We start from the raw sequence: 17,457 nt of genomic DNA on the forward strand, positions 1-17,457 counted from the left end.
GGAGCTGGATTATTCATTCCTATGTATTTTTTCTCTCTTAGAAACATGACAGAACAAGTAAGAAAGGAGGAAAGAAGGAAAAGGGAGGAAAAAGGACAAGAAGAGAATATAGAAAAGAATACAGGAAAAAAGCACCAGAAAAATAAATAAATAAATAAATAAATGGGAAGAACAGAACAGAGAAGAAAACAATGAGACAAGAGGGAGAAAAAGAAAGAAAAAAAAAAAAAGAAGAAGAAAAAGAAGAAGAAGAAGAAGAAGAAGGAAAGAAACTTGGAAAAAGACAATTCCAGTATACTTTCTGAAAGGATCTTCAGTAAAAGACTAATAATCCATATGCTGCAACAGTACTGTCAGTCAGAGGAAGAAGGCTCTGAAATGAAGTGGGAAGCTACACACATCAGGACCACCAACGAGAAAGGTAGGCAACTCTTTGCTGCTTTAATACCTTATTTTATTTTAAAAGATGAAAAATTGTTTTTATTGTGCATTAGAAATATGAATGACACATTTTTCCATGATAGCCCACTGTCCTGATAGCAAGTGTTTTCCGGTCAATCAATCAGTCACTCAAGCAGTCAAAATCTTTAACCACATAAAAATCTATTGAGAACAAGTTTTATTTACAGTGGCGGCCTGGACAAGGAAGCTCACAAACAGCAATATGTAACATCACTTACAGACATACAATCACTATTGTATATTACTAGAAAGCACCCAAACATATCACCAGGCATAAATCAATTATATAAAATACCACAAACATCAAATAAACCAATAAAAGAGGGAAGGTCATAACACCACCAGACATGTCATGAATAACTACCACAAACATCAGCCTGTGATTCATCCAGAGTATGAATAAAAAAACAACAGAAGATAGATATGCAAGCAATTCCTGTTAGACCCTTTTGCATTCTGTTGAAAATCTGATACTGTCTTTTGATATTGTTTATTTTATATTACTTCTATTTATATTTCACTAAGAACATGAACAATTTTTAAGATCTGTGTTAATTAAAATAAAGGGGTTTATTTTTTTTATATAAATGTGCATTTCAGCACTCATGGATTTTTTAAAATTCGTTGCATATAAATATCTTCATGCTTGCCTATAATTGCTAATGCCATGTATTTAATAATTACATTCACTACACTATTGTGGTTTTGTCTACTGAAAGAAATTGGGCACGGAATGCTATGGAGGACATATTTTGGTATAATTGTCATTGTCATTTCCCTGCCTATGTCCCAGATTGTGAATACACATAATTCAAAAACCAGTAAGATCTGAAGAACATCTCTGAAATAATATTATGGACATGTTGAAAGCTTCAGGTATTCATCACCTCCCAGAATCTGCACCGGTATTTGTATGTTAGCTGCAAAGAATGCATAGAAAAACAACATGAAAGTTGGTCTTTAGAGAGCCAAGAGCTTAAACACAGGACAGCATATCTGCAGTGGTTAACTATGATGATTGCCATCAGTCAATTTTTCAGTGCTGGACACTAGTTTTCCTAGTGTGTCTGCATTCATCTGTGTCTTATTCCCAGAGGTCCATGTTAATGCTGCCAGTCTAGAGGGGTCCTATTCTTCTGTGCTCTTAAGTGGAATATGTATTTATATTTTTTCCAAAGGCTGCAAGAGTTTAACCTTCACAAATTCTGTTTTGTTTGATAGTCTTGGACATATGCTTCTCGCAGGAATAAACTGCTGCATTCAGAACAGATGTCCCATACATAACCACTAGAATGAAATGTTATGAAATAAATAATATTGACCATGCTAACTTTAATCCACTGGGTAGCACTCCATGTTACTCAATATGAAGGTAATATAAATAAGCATATTGTCAGTCAATATTGGCAGAAAATTAGATAGTATGTCTCATCAGATATTCTTTTCAAAAGGGAAGTCAATGAACTACCCGCAGGTGATGAGGTGCTGATATTGTCCACCTTTCAAGCTCTGATGGTGTTCAGCTGCTGAGAATCTGACAACATGAACCTGTCTACTAACTTGGCAACAAAAGTGTTTCATTGCTGAAAATGAGATTTGCTTTTAAAACCACTTTATTGCTAAACTAAATGTATTTAAATGGAAAAAGTAGATGAAATCATTTGGTTTATTTATATACATCCTCTTCCAGCTATGGAGCTTATTCTAAAATTCAGAATAAATACATCACCCAAACTCTTAATCTAGATCTGGTTTTAAACTGATGATATTGGCTGAAAATCAGACTGCCATCATTTCAGATTAGTCATCTTGCTTTGTTGATAACATATACACCTAGAAGCAAATACTGCCCATTTTAAAAATTCCAAGCCTTCTATGCATGCATTTTTCAGATATAGACCCAGCTAGTATATGCTAACACTAAGCAATTTGTTTGCAGCATGTCACATAATTCTCTTTTTTTTACACCCAATATCTATGATTAAGAAATGTAATACATACTAAGAAAGTCTTAGATAATTTACACGATGCATTAAAGTGTTTTGCATGAGAATATAGTATGATGCAGACAGCGGAAGAATTATGTCTTTCATTAAAAGGTTTGCAACTCAGTGTGCTATGATATAACTATAGCAGTTTTTCTGTCTCAGTGAAGGTTTTTTATTTTAAACACTGCCTTGAAAACCAAGGGATGCATATGCAATAGCATTACTTTAGCTATATGTTTTAACTTAATATCACCTCTTAGTAATTACACACTGTCAGTTTACCTGCTGTCCCAGGGTTATGGGTGAACAGCTCTGCTGTCACTGTTCTTCATCTCTCTGAATCTTGATGTAAGCAGTAAAATAAGATGGCATTTTTTCATTATTTAACGTTTTAAAAAAATCTGAGTTCAAAGCCTATTTGAAGCAGTTCATCAAGGATGATATACATTAAGGTCAGGATTAAAAGAAAACCAATTACATGGAAGAAATATGATTTTTGCCACAGATCCTTTATGTGCAAATCAGAATGCGTATTTGCTGCCTAATTTAGAAAGCAGCAAAGGACAACTTATAGGGACACAGGGTGGCTTTTGGAGGATTTCAGAATTTGTGTTTCCAGAGGAATTTATGCAGGAAAGAGAAATTCTGCACTTGACAGAAGACTTGTGTTTGGGGTAAAATCTGATTTTCACTCAGCATGTATTGCGCTATCTGAAAAAGTACTATAGGTGAGGACATCTTTTAACTGCCAACTTGGGAGCTTCTCTGGATTGGAGTACTCACAAGGTGTGGCAGCATACATAGATGCCATTCTGTGCCCTGTTCATATCTTCACCACGTTACTGACAGAATAAGAGAGAGCTCTGAGTTGATGCAGCATTTTGGTTTACAAGGCTGGAAAAGCTCATCTGTTTGGTTATCAGTATCTGCTTGAGAGCAATTGGTCTGTATTTCAGGGGCAAAGCCAACTATGCAAAGAGCCATATGATGGCTTCCTTCTCTCCAGTCCACTAAAGTTAAGATCAACTTGCTGTCACATTTTCTACCTGTTTTTGTTGCCTTTGTGTTCTTATCGCTTACCTACTTCACTGTATGCTCATCATTTCTTCTTTTTATATTAAATGTTTCCTTGGAATTCGTAGTTTCCACTTCAAAAATCCTCTGCTACGTTTTCAGGAAAAAGAAAACCAAGAAGTGTAGTACTTTATAATGTCCAGGCGCAGTAACTAGCATTTTGTGGATTCTTCATCTCAACACGTAGATCAACGTGATAGGTAGTTATACCAGTGTATTCTCATGCTATATATTTGAGCTTTTTGTGAAGGTAAGAACAATACTAGCTGTTTAACAATGGTACCTATGAATCAAAATGCAGGAGATTGAGTTGTGTATCTAAAAATCACTTTATAATAATTAATATCAGATGGTACAATAGCTACCACCATTTTAGCTATCTGGTAAAACATGGTGCAATATCTTGCACTCAAACACAATTCCTCTTTTTTGCCATATTTGATTTATGTCACCCGTAGACTTAATAAATCCAGGGCATTTAAAGGATTTTTCCATAAATTATTCTGTTAGTATGTGGTCTTTGATTAAATTTGTCAAGCTGTATTTAAAAACAAATTGAAGAAGCAGTAAATCTTTTGTTGTTTGGCCAATGCGCACTTGTATTTTGGTGCAGAAGGATAATGTTCTACTGTGAGTGCAAAGCTGCCAACACTGAAAATTTGTATATCCTCCCAGCAGCTTGTTTATGACACAAGAAAGCTCAGCATGTCTTGTCCTGCAGTGACACTTCACCCTAGAGGGGCTGCAGTATTTCTTCTGCCTCCTTCTCCCCACAGACTGGCAGATCCGAGTCACAGCCAAAGGACCTGGGCAGCAATCTGTTCCCAGAGCGTAGGAGAAACCCTAAAGAGACATAGAGTTAACTGTTTTTGTGCATCAGAGTGTGCTCAGGTTAATGAGGTTAATGCACAAATTCCTGACTACTGTAATGTCTTTTAAGGATGTGGGCACCTGAATGCCTTTTAATCTAATGGAACATTCAATTACCAAAGATGCCATGCACCAGGGCACCCTTTTAAGGCTGTTCTTGTCTCCTTCTTCCTGCCAACTGAGCTGAGTTCCAGACCCCTGAGAGAGATCCCTGGCATTTGATTGCTGTCTAGTCAATAATTTGCTGAATGAATTACAAACTGTCTCCCAAATGCTCTGGGAATCTGAAACGGTCAAAGAGACAGTGCCTCACCTTATGAAAATGCAGTGATTTGAGCTATGAGTGAAAATGATGATAGCTGTGTCCCAGCCCTCAGGCACGGGATTTCAAAATGTGTTCTTATTAGTGCTTAGAGAATGTCCCTGTAGAGCTTATTTATTTCATATCCAATCAGCTCAGATGAAGAGGAGATCTTTAATCTATTCAATTCTTTGTTGCCTCGTATGTTTGTAGCAAATGAGCAGTAGCTGATATCTCACCTGATAACATTCTTCTGAGCCTGCTCCAGATCAGAGCAATGGCAGAAACAAACTATCTCTGAAATTAATGTTCAGAAAAATAGGAATTAAAATAATTAAATTTAACCAAATTAAAACTCTCTTTAAATCTTCCTGGGTTTATCTCTGACACATGGTATCTTAAAGGTGCTGTGTATCTTGCTCTGCAGCAAATTGACATCGAATTCTATAATCATAGAATCATCAAATGATAAAATCATTAAATCATAGAATCAGCCTTAGAGTCATAGAGTGGCTTGGATTGGAAGGTGTATTAAAGATCATTTAGTTCCATCCCCTCTGCCATAGGCAAGATTGCTATTGACCAGATCATCCAGAACCCCATCCAATCTGGCCTTGAATGCCTCCAGGGATGGGGCATCCACAACTTCTCTAGGCAGCCTGTGCCAATACCTCACTGGCTCACCTCTGACTGACATGGGGTCAATAACTGTTCCCCTTTTTCTGAAGTTCTGACTCAGTCCCGTGTGCTTCGAGCACCAAAGATATCATTAGTTAAATAGCCTATATCTTATGATATTCTTATTTTAAAATGATCTGACCTCATGTTTTTAGTGTTGCATATTGTTATTTAGCTGCTGCTAAGATTTTATTAATGCGTGGCAAATAGGTATAGTAGCACATTTGCTCTTACTTCTCTAGTTTCTACAAACAAGGAACAGCAGAATAGTTTTTTAGTTGGCCTTTAGTGCAGGATTTACACAGTAATTTGAGCTGCAAGTTATAGAAACCTTCAAATTGTACAGTATAAAATCATTAGAAATGTTGAGTTCCACAGCGTCAGGTTATCTTAGTTCATATAAATAGAAATTTGTTTTAAGTGCCAGAAAAAATAATATATTATCTCAAAAATTTAATATAATGTCTTCATGAAGTAGTTAGCAAAGGCAGTAAAGGATACAGGAAGCTCTGTTCTTTCAATATATGAATTTTAAAAATTATTTGCAGTGCCTCTCTATTTCATGACAGGAGAGAGAAAAGGGTCACTGCTGACTGTTAGTAATGTCTCTGGGATCCTGTCTTCTGTACTCTGGTCTTGAAGGCTTTGTCACTTAATGTACTTTGCTAGTGTGAAAAATGGAACAGAAACAAAAATGATAATGTGATAGTTTCATCTGTCAGTCTTACATCTTGCATGTATAATCATATTGCTAGAATTTGGCCCACTGCTTACAGGCAGGCCATTTTCATAACCTCAGGAATAAACAAGCTACTCTAGAATGACTAATAAAAATTTTTTTTAAACAGTATTTATTGCTAAGATTTAAATTCACCCAAAGGAGGGCAGAAAACCAGTCTATTTTATGTTAGCATCATTTTTTTATTTTTTTTTTCCTAGTGGTATTACAGTGAACTATGTGATCATGCATAAATTGACTTCTAGATCCACTGGTAGACTTTGACATCAATCACCTGATCGTGGTAATTGTTTAGCAGAAATAATGTGCTTTGTTAAAAAATGAATCCTTATTTTGATAGCATTTTGTTGATGTTTCCACAACCATCCATTTTACCACATGAACTGAGAAGACATAGTAGCACATATTACTTGAGTCCTGTGACAGGGTCCTAATGTTAGAACTGCAAGACCAAGTCTACAGTTTCTGGAAACTAACAGCATACGTTTATAAGACATATCCTGCTAGATCCCCAGTAAACATACCAGACTTCCTCTTGTCAAAGTTGTGTGTTGATTGAGGAATATGCCCTTAGACTACTGAGGGAGACTCAGTAACTCCAGAGATAAAATTCCAGAATGAAAGTCTTGCACCCATTAGCATGGATAGCAAAATTCCCATAAACCACTCCACACTCAAGGATTTATCCAGACATTTTATCTAAACAGGAGTTTAGCTGTAGTCTCCATAAAGTGAAAAATACTTCAGGGCAAGATTCATACTACCTTTCCATATAATGAAAACTTTTATGCAAAACATATTGATTGTGAAATTTGTTTTACATAAATGGAACGTACTTCACTATCATTTATGTGTATTTCAACACCCACACATGGACACATTACTAAATGAACAATCTCTAGATATCCTTGTAATAAATTCATGCCCCTTTGTACACTTCTAATGCTTTAACATTTATTGCACTGCTGTCTCTAATTTTGAGAAGAACAAGGTCCACTCATAATTTAAAACAACACGACTAATTTACTAAATGTGTAAATGAACAGTAATTGTTGTTAACATTTAAATTTCTTTAAACTAGGGTGGAGAAACAATCTAGTTTATGTGAGCATGCTTTTTTTTTCAACAACATAGTTATGTGATCATGCATAAATATGACCCCTCCAAGAGAGGTTCCTGGCCTTAGAATGGTTCTTACTAGTGAAATAGTAGAAGCTTGGATGGCCAACAGTGTCAAGATATAATTGCAACTTTATCAGGTTGTTCTTGAGGTGCTGTCACTGCTTGAATCTAGTGATAAATTGCATTGATCATGTAGGTTACCGAACTCCCATCAGTATCAAAGGAAAGACATTATATTTTGACAGTGGTGTCTACGTTGTCAATTTCTGGAAGTATTGTACTGCACTACATTTGATGGCTCATTTAATAACAGTTTATAAATTAAACAAGCATAAGAAAATAATTCTGGCAATTTAAAATACTTGGGAATTTTTTTATAACTTAGTTTTAAGAGATAGTTCAAATTAGGTATAAGTTTGCACTCTAGGTACCACAGTGACATTGGCTGGAGGTAATTGTAGATAACCAGTTGGTGAGCTTGTTGTCTAGAAGGCAACATTTAGCATTTCTTTTAAACTCCAAGTTTTCAATGCTGGTAAAGACAGGTGTTGCATAATGTCTACTGGTCCTTATCATAGATGTAAACTCATCTGTGCAGGAAGATACTATGCTGTATATGTCATGGTCAGTTAATGGAGTTTGCATAAGCTAAGTGGAAACCCCAGCTTCAAGTCTGTCGGGAGTTTTCCATATTATAGTAAGACTCTGATCCTGTGTTTCTTTCTTAGCTGTGAGTGTTTTAGGATTGCTGTAAAACTTTGAGATTGAACCCACAGTGCTAATACTTAATTTGAATTGTATAGCACCAGGTTGTCATACTGAATGCTAATATATGCAGGTAGAAGGGTATGTGAGGGTACTTTATTAATTTTAAACAAAAGTTAGAATTCAAAGTAAAGTCAAATCCGCCTCATGTGCCAGACAGGTAATGTTCTTAAGAGTTGAGGAAATCTTTCATCACCCTTTCTGGCTTGAGTAGCTAGACTTTTCCTTTTTTCTTTTTTCTTTTTTTTTTTTTTTTCCTTTATTTAGTTTTTTTTAGGAGGAAAATTAATGATCAAGTCAGGTGTTTTTTTAATTTAGAAACTATTTCTTTCTTAATATGAGAATATACTATATAAGAATGTGGCAGAAAAGGACTTTTAAAGTAGTGCAAAATGAGGATACAAATTGCCATTGCACTGGATACACATTTTTTATTTCCATATTCTCAGTATTGACACATACAGAACAGACTGTTATGCACCCAAATCTGTGACTAGAAATTGATTCCTTCCAGGAGAAAGATCTGATATCCAGTTCCTTGTTCTTCTTGCGCCTTATAGACAGTAGTTTTTGTGTGTTTGACTACAGCTTCATTCCACTTTTCTAATTAATTCTACTCTAGACCTTCAGAAGTGTGTGGCTGGGTCCTTAGCCCCATCTTAGGGAGCTTTAGTGGGGAGACCAAGGAATTCAAAATAAAACATCTCATAGGTTATGTCTGCTAACAAATTTCCACTAATTGACATCAAACTGGTTAATTTCCATATAATAAGTGTTGACTGATTCAAGGGCTTGACTGAACGGGCTAAGACTGTCTTTACAATGATCACTTATGGGCTACCTTCTTGGAACACAGTGGAATATTTAAGGTTTTGCCAGATTTCAGCGATGCTGGGAGTTGGAACAATGTTTTTAATCTTGGCTACTAATTACGTGGCAAAGGTATAAACTGGACTTTGCAAATCATTATTTCCATTAGAAAGGTGTTGGAAGCAATTCCACTGAGGGCTTCCCTCCTATTTATGCAGCTGCTATTCCCATGGGAGGAGGCCATTGCAATCCTGGCTGAAACATGGGCTTCTGTTCTGTTTCCACAGCACTTGGAAGAAAAACAAAACAGGACTAATGAAAAACACACACGGGAAATGCTTTATTATTTCATCATCCTCACCTACTGAGATCTGGCACTGCTCTGTGTTTAGGAAGAACTTCTCCCGCCCTCTCTCTCTCGCAGTGTGGTTATATAAGGCTGACACTCTGTCATTTCCTGTCAGATCATTTCAGAGGAATTTGCTCTTATTTCCTCCCAGCCTCATCCCCTCCTCCCGGCCTCAGCCTTGGCTGTGTGCCCCAGCAGCCATGCTGTGTTTATTTAACAGCCTGGAGTGCTGGGCTGCACGGCTCAAAATTGTGGGGCAACACACACACACGCACATTGTGAGCTTGCTTGCAAAAGTTAGCATTCCCACTCAGGAAACAGACAGCGATTCCTTTGTAAAGAAAGTATGTGAGGTCCAGAGCCAAACATTATGCAAGGTCTTTGTAGACCATAGGGAGGTGAATTCTAAATTTTTTCACTAAGTGTGGACAAAAATCATGGACTTTTGTTGTCCCAAAATTCTGCAAGTAAATTTCTCTTAAGAGATGTTTTTTTGGATCATTTCACAGACTCAGATTTAGGCATAGTCTCAATTTCTCTATGCATCATAGAATTCATAGAACATTGCTACCAGCTAATCTGACATTCAAATAATGTGTTAGGATCTGCCAAACATGTCTGGCTCCAATGTATGTACCCACAGCATTACACAAATACATGGTTACTTGAAAATTTTTCTTCTTTGATATACCTGTAACAGACTGGATAGATTAGTTACAATGCCCATGCCTTATAAATAGTGTAAAAGTATTTTAGCACCCAACAATGGTGTGAAAATAAGCCATGCAGAAACAGGACATTTATACTTGAATGATGTGTGAGCATTCCAGTGAGTAACATGGTCACAGTTCATTGTGTAAGGGAAAGAAAAGAAAAAGAAAAAAGGAAAAAAGAAAAAAGAAAATAAGTAGTCTTAGGTCACTTATAATCTCCACACCAGGATTTATGGCAATGGAGAAAAAGAACTAAGTAAAGTGTCTGAGAAGTCTTTGAGAAGTCACTTCTTCCTTGCCTGGTAGGACAGGATTTGTTTAAATGCTGTTAGGAGAAGACAAAATAATTTTTCCAGAAGTCTAGGAGATCACTGAGTCCCAACACCATCTAAGGGTTCTTGTTCTGGAATGACAACTTGTATCCTAGAATAAACTACAAGTTTCTTACCAATACAGAAAATTAGAAGTCAGAGAGACTGACATAATAATAACAGTAGCCACTATTTTGAGTAGCACTCGTAAAGAATTGGCATAAAGTAGATAATTGACAGTTTTTGACAACAGTTAAACTTTGTTTAATATTACTACTGATATTTACTTAATGTAAAGCTAATGTGCTGTCTTCCAGGTTAGGGAAGGAGTGAATAGTTGTCATTCTACTTACGAAAGATTTTTTCTTCTAGACTTCTGTGACTGTTCTAAAGCAAAATCATTTAGTCACAATCTGTGTAAGAGAGTCTTTACTATCATTAGCTGGAGTTAATATTTAATTAATCTCTCCTTGTGCTCTGATATAATATCAAACAAACAAGATACAGTCAATTTTTAAATGTTAGTTTTTTGGAAGAAGAGTTGAATTTTTTCTGCTAGAGACAGACCACTGCAGAGTTAGCTGTAGCTGGAAGAGAAGGATTCTCACTGGCTAGCAGTGAAAATTATGAGAAAATGGACCAAAAAGAAGGTGGGATGGAACCTAGTATTGAAGATCCAAAACCAAATTGTTTCTATTAATTGTACTTAAAATAAACATGAATAAAAACAAATCCAAGGCAGTAAGCTTGGTTAAAGAGGTCTAGTCTAGAACTGTGATGATTCATTCCTCAGGATTTTGACAGGAAAGATGCATACACTTATCATGACAGACTTTATGCCTTATTAAGCAGAAGCATCAGAATGACTGAGATAGTATCTACAGCAGTAGAATTATCAGGAGATCTTTCTACTGGCAATGCTTATTATGATCTAGTATTTTCCAAGGAAATCTTACTAGACAGAGGGATTAATTTCATATCTATTTTGATGCAAAGTCTGTAGATGAAATCTGGGATTATACTGCTATATTAAAACTACCGTGTGATTCTTAAAACCTTATTCAGTATATGCCTGTATGTGTACAGAACCCAGTAACTCTACTAGTGATTGCTTACCTCAGGATTACTTGAGCCCACAAAATCCCTCTTCTGAAGTCACGTACAAAAATTAAAAAGGGTTGTTAGACCTGATAGCAAATAATCAGAACATTGAAATAAAAATATTTTTTAAATCCTTGCTGTGTCAAATGCTTAAAGAAAGTGGAAATGCACATTTGGGCAGCGATGCTTACATTGTATCATAAGCAACTGAGAAGAAAATATGAAAGCTGTTCATTGCATAAATAACCTCAAACCTATTAAGGGTCCTCAAAAACAGAGCAGCGTAATGACTTTAATAGTACACTCTCCATCCATACATTAAGCTCTGCTCTGCACCATAGACATACTGAAAGTTTAATGGTGGGCAGCTGCAGGAAAGGTGCAGTGCTCCCTCTGTGAATGAGGTCTGACTGGACATGGAGAAAACTCTTGGGATTACTGGGAGCAGCATAACTATGCAGACGAGTCTAGAGAACTGAAATACATCTAAAACTTCCTCTCTGGACATCACAGAGAAGTATGGTGTCTTAGTGGTGATATTAATTAATGTACAGCATTTTTCCAACTCTAATTCCTAGAAAAAAAGACAACATCTATGCATGCTCTGCAAGTGCCCATGGGTGGCTGGGAGTCACCTCAAAAGACTAAAGAAAATACCAGCAGTTGTTCATTTCAGCAAGGGCTGTTAAGATAGGAGTTAAGTGTTTGTGACAATTTAATCAGACTGAAGAAGAATCAAGGAGGGCTTCCCTGTACTACTGAAAATGGTCCGTTAAAGGTATGAGAAATGCTTTAGAAATTTCAGAAGATAGAAAAACTATTTGTTATTATTTTATTTTTTTTTTAAGAAAAAGCGCCATACACTGTTGTATGTGAGAGAGAATCAGAGACACCATTAGATAAGGAAGAAATAATGTCCTTTTCAATCTTTTTAATTGTAAGTAAAAAGTAGAAGACCATTAAGGCAATTATGAGACGGTGTGGACCTGTGAGAAAGCAGAGTGTTCCTGCCTCACTGCTCAGAGGATACTTTACACTTTGTAGAGGGGGGTTCTGGTGTGAGGAGCCCCAGATGTACTGCTGTCAAATGCTGGGGGCAGGAGCCATCCAGGCTTGAAGTCCAGAGAGATGCAGCTGCCTAATTAATCCTCTTCAGACAGATATTCAGAACATTTTGCCAAAACTGAATATCAGATTTTTAATTATTTGTTTGTATTTGTAAGTGCTGACAGTGTGCTAAGTACCACAAAAGAGAGAGTTCCTGTTTTAAGAAGCTTCCAAAATAAATATATTCTGATTTTTTCTGGAGTTTGGCCCAGTGCCTGTTAGTAGCCAAACTGTGATACAATCCTAAAGCGTAATGACATACTGTGCTCGTTTTCCTCTGAGAAAAATGACTGATGATAATGCTTATGAAGAATTTCAGCTCTATTACATGGGGATGCATATGTGCACAGACTGCAGGGCCACATGTCATTTGGGAAACAAGCATGCATTCAGTCTTTTTCAGTGTTGAGGCAGTTGTGTTAATGACCTGAATTTTGCTGGTAATATTCACTTGTGTAAAACTCACCAGGAAATAATTAAGAACACAAGACAGAATCTTGATCCCATTGGAGTTAAAAGGAATTTTCCTTTTGAATTAAAAGTTTGCAGTACTTCCATTTTGCTTCTTTTGTGCTCCCTATATCCAAAACCTATAGCTGCATTACATAACTCCTTTCTACCAGCTCATTAAGATATGTTCCAGAAGTATCTTTGTCAAAGCTGTTATATAGCCTAAAGTGTCACCTTGATACTTAGTCTGATTTTGGGGGCTTGGACTGTTCTTTGTAACTAAAAAATACAAATCAGAACTTCACAATGCAAAAGATATGAAAATATCCTTCTATAACTTAAATTGGTGATTTAATTGTAGATAATAAAGAGTAAGAATCAAGATTTAAAAATTTACAGTTAACTATATTTATTCAATATAGTAAAGCTTATGTAGCAACATTTTTAGCACATGCATAAGTAGATACATTTCACCCGTGCCTTTAACAGGGAAAAGTGGCAGATACTTTTCACGTTTTACTTCGTTGGATTTGAATAGGGTCTTGTTTTTGTGAAATCTGGCTTGAATTCAAGTTAAAACATTGTTTTGCTTTCTTTTTTTGTCTTCCTGCCCTTAACTATTCCTTTGCAGTGTGAAAATACCACAGCCTATGGTTGATGTCTTCATCACAGTGGAATGCTTTTAAACTTAATGAAGAGTTGCCATAAATCAGTACACTTCATTCTGTTTTCTGTCATCAACACATACATACTTTCTTACGCATTAATCACCTCAGAGATTATTAGAAGTCAATAAGGCATGAAAAAAATAGTTATTATTAACTTTGAGAGTATTGCAACTGGTTTAATAGTTGGTAGCTATCTCATCTCCAGATGAGTGACATTTGCACATTATCCATTCACGTATTCCTCACAAGAGAAAAAGGTTAAAAATAAAAAAATAAGGAAAATTATATAGTTTATGGCATTTAGTCACAGCTTTGAGATGCTGAAGTTGAGTAGGTGCATTTTGTGCAGAACTGGAGCTTTAGGTCCAGCCAGGACATTATGTCATCCTATGTTTGTTCATCACCTACTGCAAACCCTTATTTTTTTGACGCTGCTTTGTTCTAGTGTTCAAATACTGTAGAAATAGGGTGCTTTTCTCTTTAGGTTAATGGTTCCAAACTTTTTACCTGAGACCCACAGCCTGCCTGGTCTCCATTCATTTTCCTACTTACTCAGGGCCCACGACCCCACACCAGCCCCTGGTGCAAGGGCTCGTCTCCTCTTTCTCCCCTAAGTACAAAAAACTAGCACACGTAGTTTGAACCCAAACTTTGGCATTTACTACTTGAACTTGGATTGAGTTGGCCCTCATTCTGATTATGTAAATTCAGAATCTTTCTCTCTCTTCTTAGCTCTCTCCCAGTTGCAGCCTTTGCACAAACTGAAAGCTGGGTCTGCTAGGAGCAGGCAGTAGTCAAGTGATTCTGCAATCATTTCTAAATTTGCAGTTTTAATATTCTTGAAAATGCTTTTGACATTTTTTGGATGAACATTCAAGCCAAATTGGTTACCTTTTTTTTTTCTACCAACCTTGTTAAGTCCTAATTAAACATGCTGTACCTGAAACATACTTTCTAAACAGTTGGAGCAATGGCTGGAACAGATTCTTTGCTTCTTAAAGACAACAAAGAAAAGAATAATGGGATATTTGCAAAAACAATGTAAAAAGCCAAACGCTGAGAGTGTATTCATTTTGACAGAAATTTTCACATTTGCCTATGGGGTTGTCCCTAACCAAGGTTACCAGCTTATTAAGGAGGTTACTATGGCAACAGTGAAAAAGTCTTCCACAGATATCTCGATTTCCCTTCCCTGTTAGATTTTATTATATTCCTTTTTACAAAATAAACTACGCAATTCCTATACATAAGCAAGTTTCTCTTGATGGTAAATGATTTCTTGGCATCTTACAAAATATTAGAAGTCTACTTAATGGTTTATGCTCTACAAGGATGCAGAATATTTTATGAAATTCTGAGAGGGATCTCAAAGCAAATTTTAGACCTCCTTCACTGACAGAAAATTCCAAGCATTCAGGTTTTCAGACATCCATCCTCAGTCAGAAACGTGTGGTAGAGAGACACCTGATTGATAAACTGTATGAGACAGAAGGTATCTTAAAATTTAAATTAAAGACATGTTTTTAAAAAGAATACTAAAATATTCTAAAAACTGTTTAGAAAAAAAAGGAGAAGGAAAAAAAAAAAAAAAAAAAAAGAATGTGAATCATCATCATATTCATATAATGAATATTCTAAACATCTCCCTGAGGAGATGGCACTGGAGGTGTGTCCAGGGGACGTATTTCATCCATGGAATGGGGTGAACATAGCAGTAGATTCTGCAGCAGCCATCTGATGTCCAGGCACTGTTATGCTTTTCAGTGGGGACAGATGCATCTAAGGTTAGATCAGATGAAGGCCTAAGTCAGTAACTCTGTGCTTTCACCCTCAGGTGGTGACCTTAGAATTTACATAAATTAGAAAACTCTTTCAAGCTCTCTTAGTTAAGAAATGTTCAAAATATGACAAAGTATATTGTTTGCTTGGTTGTTGAGGGAGCCTCTACCAAAAGTAATAGCAACTGTATTCACAGAGTGAGCAGATTTTACCTCTCTTTAAAGAAGTAAATAAAATGCAAGCTGCAGGGCATGCATAAATGGCCTTTCCTCATGGTGATTTGGAGGCAGTTTATGAAATCAGATTTTTTCATTGGTACTCCTGCAGTGGTTCTGGACTCATGGCATCAGGACAATCAAGCAGTGGAATGCACTGCCCAGGGAGGTGATGGAGTCACCGACCATGGGAGTGTTCAAGAAACGTTTGGATGTTGTGTTGAGGAATATGATTTAGCTGAGAAGTATTGGTAATGGTTGGACTAGATGATCTTGTAGGTCTTTTCCAACCTTGATAATTCTGTGATTCTGTGAGATGGCCAAAGTCTGTGCAGTGTCCAGCCACGGAGGTTTCAAGATCAGTCCAGATGGAGACCTAATGTAACATGGTCTGACATCGGAATTGATCCTGTTTTGAAGAGAGGTTTGGACTACAGACCTCCAGAGATCCCTTTCAACCTTTAAATATGATACTATATTTCTGGAGGAAACCTTCCCAAATTGAATATAAGCAGTATATTAAGGTACAGCTTTACAAAGACTATTCAGATCTCTTATCCATTCCCTTTTTCCCTACTTTGATACTAGATGTCTTTTACTGGTAGAATTCTGAGTGTAACAGCAGGTATTCATTCATTTCAATGCTTTCCAATACTTATCTGGAAGAATAATTACCACTTGAAATTCTTGGAGATGTTATGTTGGATAAGATACACAGTGTTCTAGGTTTTTCCTTAGACACGAGTACCCTTTTTTCTGAAGATGTATTATTTAATACCAAGACTAAAGGATGTACACTTGTCTCTGCTACTAATATCTGTTCTTTATATTTTCCTTTGGACATAACCAGTTTTCTCTAAATATATCCAAAACAGATCTAAGTTCATTTTGGGCTTAGGTTTCCACTTTGTATATGCTAATTTTCAGAAACCCTGGTTACCCGGAATTTTTACGATTAGAGCTTATCTCTTCCTGTGGGCATTCGACCAGACCTATTGCACTGATTGTTGTGGTTTTACCTGACAGGTGGCTGAGCACCACACAGTGGTTCACTCACTGCCCTTCTTCCCTGTGTGATGGGGGGAAAAATCAGGAAAACAAACAAACAAACAAAAATAGAACTCGTGGGTTGAGATCAAACTATTTACTAAGATAGAGAAAAGGAAAATAGTTATGACTCTGTATATGTGTGTGAATGTAAATGACAAGTGATGCACAAGCAGTTGCTCACCACCCCTTGATGAATGTGGTGCTAGCCCTCCAAGCAGTGTAAGAAAGAGAGATGAACACACACTCCCTTCAAAGCTTCTTCTGCTTGATGTCATATAGTTTGAAATATCCCTTTGTCAGCTGTCCTAATTCTGTTCTGTTCCTAATCCTTGGGCCCTTCGCTGAGAATGCTCTTGGCTTTCTGTACAACACCACTTAGCAGCAGCTATAAACATTGGTGTGTTATCAGCATTGTTTTTCTCCTAGAACTAAAACACAGCATCATATTAAACACTCTAACGAAAACAACTCCATCCCAGCTGAAACTGAGGCACTGATTCACTGCCCAGTAATTTTTACACTGAAATACAGAAGTTACTCATTCATAAAGGAGGCAAGAGAGAACAGTCTGCTGCCTTTGTGTAAATTCATCATCTCTTTACATTGGAACGTGGGATTTTGCCAGTAGTTTGCTGTTTGGTTTTGTGCAAAGATATCTTTGTATCTAACTGCTGAGTGTACTGAACAGTTGTGTTATTGTAATAGTTAAATTGCTCCTAGAGGCCTATTTAAGCCTGATAAAAATTATAAATGAATAAATTAAACTATTTCAATATTCAGCATTTTACTACTGCTAATAATTTAGGAGTTGGTTTTCTTTGCCTATTTTATTAATGTATTTATAGTACACAAGGAATATGCAGAGGTTTAATTACTTTTTATTTTCAGTGCTTACAGAAATAAAA

The 17,457-nt window shown here is 36.4% G+C and overlaps 1 long non-coding RNA gene across 1 annotated transcript in view; it reads left to right on the top strand.

Annotated features, from left to right (window-relative positions):
* Nucleotides 1–219: 219 nt before the first annotated feature.
* The window catches only part of LOC107316665, a 104,113-nt gene continuing 86,875 nt past the window's right edge, over nucleotides 220–17,457 (top strand). Inside the window, exon 1 of the long non-coding RNA XR_001556502.2 lies at nucleotides 220–421. This is a non-coding gene — a long non-coding RNA (uncharacterized LOC107316665). The remainder of the gene's footprint in view (nucleotides 422–17,457) is intronic.

This window comes from Coturnix japonica, chromosome 7 (assembly GCF_001577835.2).
Source record: "Coturnix japonica isolate 7356 chromosome 7, Coturnix japonica 2.1, whole genome shotgun sequence".
Classification (NCBI taxonomy): Eukaryota; Metazoa; Chordata; class Aves; order Galliformes; family Phasianidae; genus Coturnix; species Coturnix japonica.